The sequence below is a fragment of the Triticum dicoccoides genome, chromosome 7B (genome assembly GCF_002162155.2).
Source record: "Triticum dicoccoides isolate Atlit2015 ecotype Zavitan chromosome 7B, WEW_v2.0, whole genome shotgun sequence".
NCBI lineage: Eukaryota > Viridiplantae > Streptophyta > Magnoliopsida > Poales > Poaceae > Triticum > Triticum dicoccoides.
In genome coordinates, this window is record NC_041393.1 from 101353663 (window position 1) to 101360835 (window position 7173).

The following is a 7173-nucleotide window of genomic DNA, read 5'->3' on the forward strand; positions in this document are numbered from 1 at the left end:
CTTAACGGGGTTAGCCCCGTTAGAAGGCTAACGGCATACTTTGCCGTCTGCCAGCAGATGGCAAAGGCTGCAGGCTCTTTACCGTCTGCCAACAGATGGTAAAGGCTGCATGCTTTGCCATCTGCCAGCACATGGCAAAGAGCTTTGCCATCTACCGGCAGATGGCAAAGACCCCAAATAGGCCAGCCCAGATTTTACATGTAGATGACAGGTGGCCTCTTTGCCATCTGCCAGCTAATGGCAAAGCTCTTTGCCATCTGCTGGCAGATGCAAAGTGACTATATTGCCCCATTTAATTTTATTTTTTCTTATATCAATTCATTTTCACCTTCCAATGAAATCAGATACCAATATCAGGGCATGAACAGATCTAAAGAACACAAGCCACAAGCATAGACTCAGAGAAGACCAGGCACGACCACTGTGACGTCACTTCCCTTAATAATTATATCCTTACACTATACACGTTTCACAACTATAATTTGAACACCTGCTTGCCATAAATAAATATATGTTTACACTATACACAAGTGAATCATGTTGTGTCATTTACATGACGGGTAAATTAAATGAACATGTCTTGATTAGGTACGACATACTTTGGACAAGGAAGAGACCTGCAGATAAATAACACAATTAAACAAACAAGTACTGAAATATAAGTGTTCCGCATTAAGCTTGCTAGTAAGGAAAATATCAGGAGATGGCTTGCTAGCTTTCACCTCTAGATCACCCCCATGGCAACTTGATACATCAGAGCAAGAAAACATTCCTCAATGGTTACAAACCTTCGGTGCAAAATGACATTCATGGGATCTGAAGACATCACTAAGAAATATCAGGTTCTATATGAGTCTGACTTATTAAAGAACAAAGAACAATGAAGAAAAGTGCAGTACATTAAATCAAGGCCAAATGATACATTGCATGCATCAGCGAGAAAAAAAATAAATGGTGTCTAATATTATATTTTCCCCTTCCAATAGAGAGACTCCTTCTATATGTTTAACCAGTGATTAATTCCGGTTACACCAAATAAACATAGTTCTAAATGATACCAACATTTTTTATGAAACAAAGGACAACCAAAATTAACTCCCCTCGCGTGGAAACTTCATGTCCTTTCAACTCTGAAATTCCACCAAAGGTAAGCATACAATAATTTTATAGTGTATAATTATACAAAAGAAGAACATGTTACGTGTGTAGATAGCGCAAGGTGGCATATTATCATTGAGAGCATATATTAGCACATAGTATGATGAAAATTGGAACCGGATGTACTGTCAGCATGTCTTTCTCCTTATTCTGTATATCATCATTTCCTCTACACTTGACATGATAGCTTGAGAAAAAAAAGATGAGTATCCAGATATGTACATAGTTATGGCTAGATTCCTTGTTTTGTCCAAGAAAGATAAGTCATGAGCCCATCATCTTATTACAGCAAGGCACATCTCTATCAGTGGTGCAAGAGGTGTAAATTTTATATTTTCTTTTCAAGAAAAAACTCCTGCAATTTCCAAATGCATGGCCGCAGCCGCTGGCTGCAACGTCGACCCAATGGTGCTTGTCTGGGCGAAGTACAAGGCCGTTGGGCTCGTCGCCTGGCAGTTCTGCAACCCACATCAGTTTCTATGACTATAATTTCTACTATTGTACTCTTTGTAGTTTCTAATGCATAAATTAATCTAATGTTGGGAGATTTCCAAGGACTAACTAAGACAATCAGAATCGGAGAGGAGAGTTTCTCAACAGCAACAAAATGAATTAGAGGAGAGTCAACTAACCTTCCTTTCTTGCTTCGTCACCCCCTCATGGGTTATGAGCTATGACGACCATGATGCCGGCCGTGCGTCCGAGCGCCTGTGGTCTGTACATCGACGACCTACCCTTTTCTCATTTTCTGGTCACCGAAGAGTTCGATCGACCAGAAACATGGAAGGGCGAGAGTACTCATGTTCCTGCCCTGTGTGTGTTTTCTTTGCGCGAAAGTTCCTGTTTCAGTCAGAGAGGTAGAACAATAAGAAAATGAGAAGGTCTTTCACTTCCTTACAGAATGAAATTTCTGTCTTGCAAGTTTACAAAGTCATCAAGTTAAGCACTTACGATAAAATTATCTGACTCAGAAAGCTGATATCACTCATACAAAAAACATTTTATACAATATTGAGTTTTGACATAGCTATCAAATCTGAACTGAACTTCACAGAATTCAAAAGTTGTATAGCTGACAATGGGCCGTAGATGTTTAGGAAATATATCAAATACTAATGGTAAAATAGTAAAGATGGTACTAAAGGAATACACTTATAAACTAACCTCATTTTCTACCAAAAAACAGCGTTCCTCTAGTATTTCTTTATATGAAATCCTCGATCAAATCTTCATAATTAATCTTCTCCAAGACATCATTTTCAAGTGCTATTGTTGCCAATACATTCAGTCTTTCTTGTGTCATAGTCGAACGCAAGTAGGATTTCAACAAACTTCAGTTTAGAAAAGCTCCTTTCGACAGATGCAATCGTCACATGAATGGTTAACAAAATTCTGTATGCAATAACAGCATTAGGATACATTCAGGAGCGCTTCTTCACATGGTTCAAAAAATGTAAGTGATAACTTTTTAGGATTCGAAGTCAAGATGCTTTGTCGCACACGTCAGGCACTAGCCATTACAACCTGCTATTTCTTATTAATGTCAGAAGCTCATATGCGCATGTTTCTCAAGTGATAAGGCGCGAACCATAATACCTCGTATGCCAAAAATGTACTCTTTTGTATCATTGAATAACTCTTTTTTTTTAAAATAGACGAGGTGTGTTAGCGACGTCTCGAATAGCACCCTTCTCATAAAAACATGCCGAGCAAATCGCTAGAATGGACGCCACAGTTTGTCAGGTATGTGATCAAATAAATTATGTTTTTACACTAAAAATTTTAATTCCAATTTTGTTCGAAAATTTAAAATAGAAGTACCAAAACAATCCAGATTTTCCATAAACCCAGGTTTTCGGTCCCTCCAGGAAAAGAATACCGAAATTGACGAAAAAAATTGTTTCAAACCCCTTCTGCGGCATGTATTTTGGTTTCAAATCAAGTATTATGCCTAAAATAATTTTTGAATGAAGCCAAAAATAACAAAATAGGAAAAACCTTGTTCGAACCCCCTGTGCAACATGTATTTTGGCCACAAATCAATTATTATTATCAAATGTCTAAATATAGGTTTTGGCTGCAGTGGCTAGTACATGGGTCGTGCCGGGCAACGCCCTGGGTTTTATTTTGATTTTATTTCTTTCCTTGCAACTGACATCTAGGACCCACACGTAGGTTGGAGCGTAGGCCAACTGACGTGTCGTGTTGAACAGAAAGTTAACGGAAATGTACTGAAATGTATCTGAAACGCAAGTTATATGGTCGGTTTGTATCATTTTTCAAGTTTATTTATGAATTTGTTCATGGAGTGCAAGTTTATGTACCAATAGTGTAATTAACTCATATCTTTATGTTCTCCACTCTTAAGTGCATCTTCAAGATTAACACAAGCAGCCAATAAACTCTTGTCATCCAAGGATCGCAGCCTATCTGTAGTAAATAAGAAACCAAATATCTAGTTTTTGTTTATTCCTTCGCTTTGAAGCACCAGAATGATACATCCTTCCCGGATGCATGATTCCTTATGTTTAATAAGACAAACATAATCTGAATCAATTCAAACTCTGATAATTGTAGCTATAAGAAAATAGAAAAGGACTTCACCCAGATGTAAGATTTTGAATTTTTCGTTTAACAAAAAAGTAGCCTACTGCCTACTGCCAACACTAACGAAATAAAGTAGGGCTTGGACGCTTTATCTACAAGAACCATGGCCTGACAAGAACTTACCCTAGCAAGGGAAGGGATGTGCGCTAGGGCTAGTTCATTCGTTGGCTCAAACCTACAAGTTTCAGGTAAAAACAGCACAGGTAAAAGGCTATTTCACACAGCATAGGTTGGGGCATGAGGTTCAGGCGTGACGCTGGGGCTCAGGAACTCACTCGTACGGCGACTTGGGGGTTGGCGACTCCATGGATGCTTCAGCAGCCGCAGCAGCGCGAGCCAACAGCCGGGAGCCTGCTCCCCTCCGCCGCGGGCCACTGCCGTGCCGCGCAGCTCCAGTCGCCGCGGGCCGCCGCGCCCGCCTCCCGCCGCCTTGGGCCCGCCGCGTCGCGCCCAGCGGCGCGAGCGAGCGAACAGCCGTGAGTCGCGGCGCCCGCCTCCCGCCGCCTTGGGCCCCGCCGCCTCGCCCGCGCCTCCAGTCGCCGCTCGCTAGGGATGCTGTGCGTGAGTCGGGGTGGAGAATGGATAAGATGTATGTGCTAGCTGAGGGGGTGTGTCATTTTTTTGAGGGAAGGAGTGTGTCAATTGAATACGTATGGATGTGGGACCCTAGGGTTGCCATGTCATCAATCCATGACGCAAACATTTCAACCAATGAGAACAAAAATAACCCCACAGTTTTTTTATCTAGAAAAAAATAACCCATCTCTTTGCCGTCTGCTGGCAGATGGCAAAGAGGTGGGGCTAGTACGCCGTTACACTCTTGACGGCCACAGGATTTGCCAACCTCTTTGCCATCTGCTGGCAGATGGCAAAGATTATTTGCCATCCACTAGCAGATGGCAAAGAATTGGCTGATGGCAACCATGTTATTTGCCGTCTGTCAGTTCTTTGCCATCTGTTTTTTATAAGCAGATGGCAAAGACGTTCTTTGCCATCAGCTGGCAGATGGCAAAGAGCTGGCTCATGGCAAATTCCCAGTTTCCAGTAGTGGAGGGTGATCCTCTCTGCTCCAAATGATAGGTTGCTCTGACCATCTCAAATAACGAGGAACTGCCGGTTCAACCGAATTTATAGCCCTCTTATGAACCTTCTGGTCACGTTTGCATAAGCTGGTGGTAAACACATGGTATTGCCCACCGCTCAACTGTTTTGTTTGGCTCTGGTAACCCGACTGCTGCTGCTGTCCTCCCTGACCCAATTGCTGCAGATTATTTCCACCCGGCTGTCACTGAAAACCGGAATTTGAATCGCCGCCCGGGCCATGAAAGCCGCCGGCCCCTGAACCGCCACCAGGTCCATGACCACCATCAAAGATATTGGAGTTTTTAAACGCCTTCATGATCGCACAATCTTTCCACAGGTGCGTAGCGGGGTGCTTCCGGGTGCCGTGTTTCGGACAGGGCTCGTTGAGTAGCAGCTCAAGAGATGGACCTGACCCGCCGGTTCAAGGCCACTTACCCTTACGTCTCTGATTGTTACCCTGTGTACTCGCGTTAGCCACAAGCTCTGGGCTGCCGCCCGCCTTACGCTTATTGCCGCTTTGATTCCCCGGGTTGTGCTGTTGACCCTTTCCATTACCGTTCCTTTTACCCTTCCCTGTCTTCTCATCGTCAGACGCAGGGTCCTTGGTATTATCAGAATCGGCATATTTGACTAAAGTCGCCATCAGCATTCCCATATCGGTGCAGTCACGCTTAAGGCGGCCCAATTTCTGCCTCAGTGGTTCAAAGTTGCAATTCTTGTCCAACATGAGGACTGCAGAGCCGGCATCCATCTTATCAGATGAGTGAATTATCTCCTTGACTCGGCGTACCCAATGGGTGGTGGATTCACCCTCTCCTTGCTTACAACTCGTCAAGTCCATGATCGACATAGATTGCTTACAGGTATCCTTGAAGTTCTGGATGAAACGGGCCTTTAACTCCCCCCACGAACCAATGGAATTAGGTGGTAAACCTTTTAGCCAAGACCGGGCCATTCCATCTAACATCATGGTGAAGTATTTAGCCATTGCCGCGTCACTGACCTCCAACAGCTCCATGGCCATCTCATAACTCTCAATCCACACTCCGGGCTGTAAGTCGGCCATGTAATTCGGCACCTTTAGAGGTCCCTTGAAGTCCTTAGGCAGGCGCACGTTGCGCAAAGCCGGTATCAAACAAGGAACTCCATCGGTTCTGGTAGCTACTCCCATCTCAATAGAAGTTGTTGGATACTCTGGGATATCCTGATGAGCCGCCAGCTAAGCCGCCTGTTGAGCCGCCAGTTGAGCTGCCCGCTCGTCCTCCTGATGGACTCGGTCTTGCACCGTGTTATAGCCACCAAGCTGGTTACGGCGTTGGGCGTTACTTGATAAAGCTTCGGACTCCATGTGCCTGCTGTAACTCGGGCTCCGGTTCTGACGAGGCGGTGCTAACCAAGGTGGAGGGGTTGAGTGAATCCTATCCCGGCTGTAAGAATAGGTCTCCTGCTGAGCCAGGGCCGTCTGGACAAGTTCCCTGATCCTCCGGGTCTCCACCGCTGTTGGATCATCACCGTCCACTGGAAGAGCCGCCAGGCGTGCTGACGCTGCGATTAAATTCTCCATGGGGTTGGGAAAGTGACCCTCCGATATCGGCACGTAACGCGGCGACGCCATGCTCATATGAGGAGGTGGCATCTCCCGATGCTGGGCCGGTCCTCCCGCTCCGGATGTCATAAAAGGATTAGCATCGGGCGGGTTACTTGGGCCGGCTCCGGGTGTAGCAAAAAGAACCCTAGGGTCGTAATTCAGAGGCAACCGGGATTGGGTCTTCTGGTGTCTCCTCCTCATTACCTCATTGGACGCGTTTAAACTCATCGTGAGCTGGTAAGCCTCTAACTGCAACCGTTGTGCCCGGGCGTCGAGAGCCGCCCGCTCCGTAGCTAGTCTTGTGTCCTCAGCTGCTAAGGCCTCCTTCGCCTGAGCTATGTCCTCACGTACCCGTGCTACCTCCGCGTCATGCTCATCTTTGTTCGCAGGGATAACCATGGCGGTTAACAGGGCCGTAAGCTTGTCCATGAGGTCTATCAATACTTGAGCCGGCGGGCGCACATGGCCTCCTGCCCCGGCCGCTCCTAACCCGGAAGTAATTGCAGCCGCGGCTGTAGAGTTTTGTCCGGGTTGAGTCCCAGCCATAAAGACTCCTGCCCAATTTGGTGACTCACAGGGGTCCGGAATACTAAGGCCATCGGAACAGCCCCCGAGCGCACCATCTTGAACTTGATACAAAGAATCTGTAACCGGCGGATGAGTCACTGTCAGAGTGGACGGACGTCTCACCACCATCTTTCGGACCTTCAGAAAGTTCTTCTCCGTGGATGCAGCCC

At 45.7% G+C, this 7173-nt stretch overlaps 1 long non-coding RNA gene across 2 annotated transcripts; it reads right to left on the reverse strand.

The window, feature by feature from the left end:
- Positions 1-416: 416 nt before the first annotated feature.
- On the reverse strand, positions 417-4349 carry LOC119335537. Of its 2 annotated transcripts, XR_005161905.1 has the most exons (6): positions 4041-4349; positions 3889-3940; positions 2323-2550; positions 1791-1998; positions 723-816; positions 417-617 (listed from the first exon to the last, which is right to left on the reverse strand). It is a non-coding gene; the product is annotated as an uncharacterized LOC119335537 (long non-coding RNA). The 2 variants fall into 2 exon arrangements; XR_005161906.1 differs by lacking the exon at positions 3889-3940 and having other exon boundaries at positions 4041-4346.
- Between the last annotated feature and the right edge of the window lie 2824 nt (positions 4350-7173).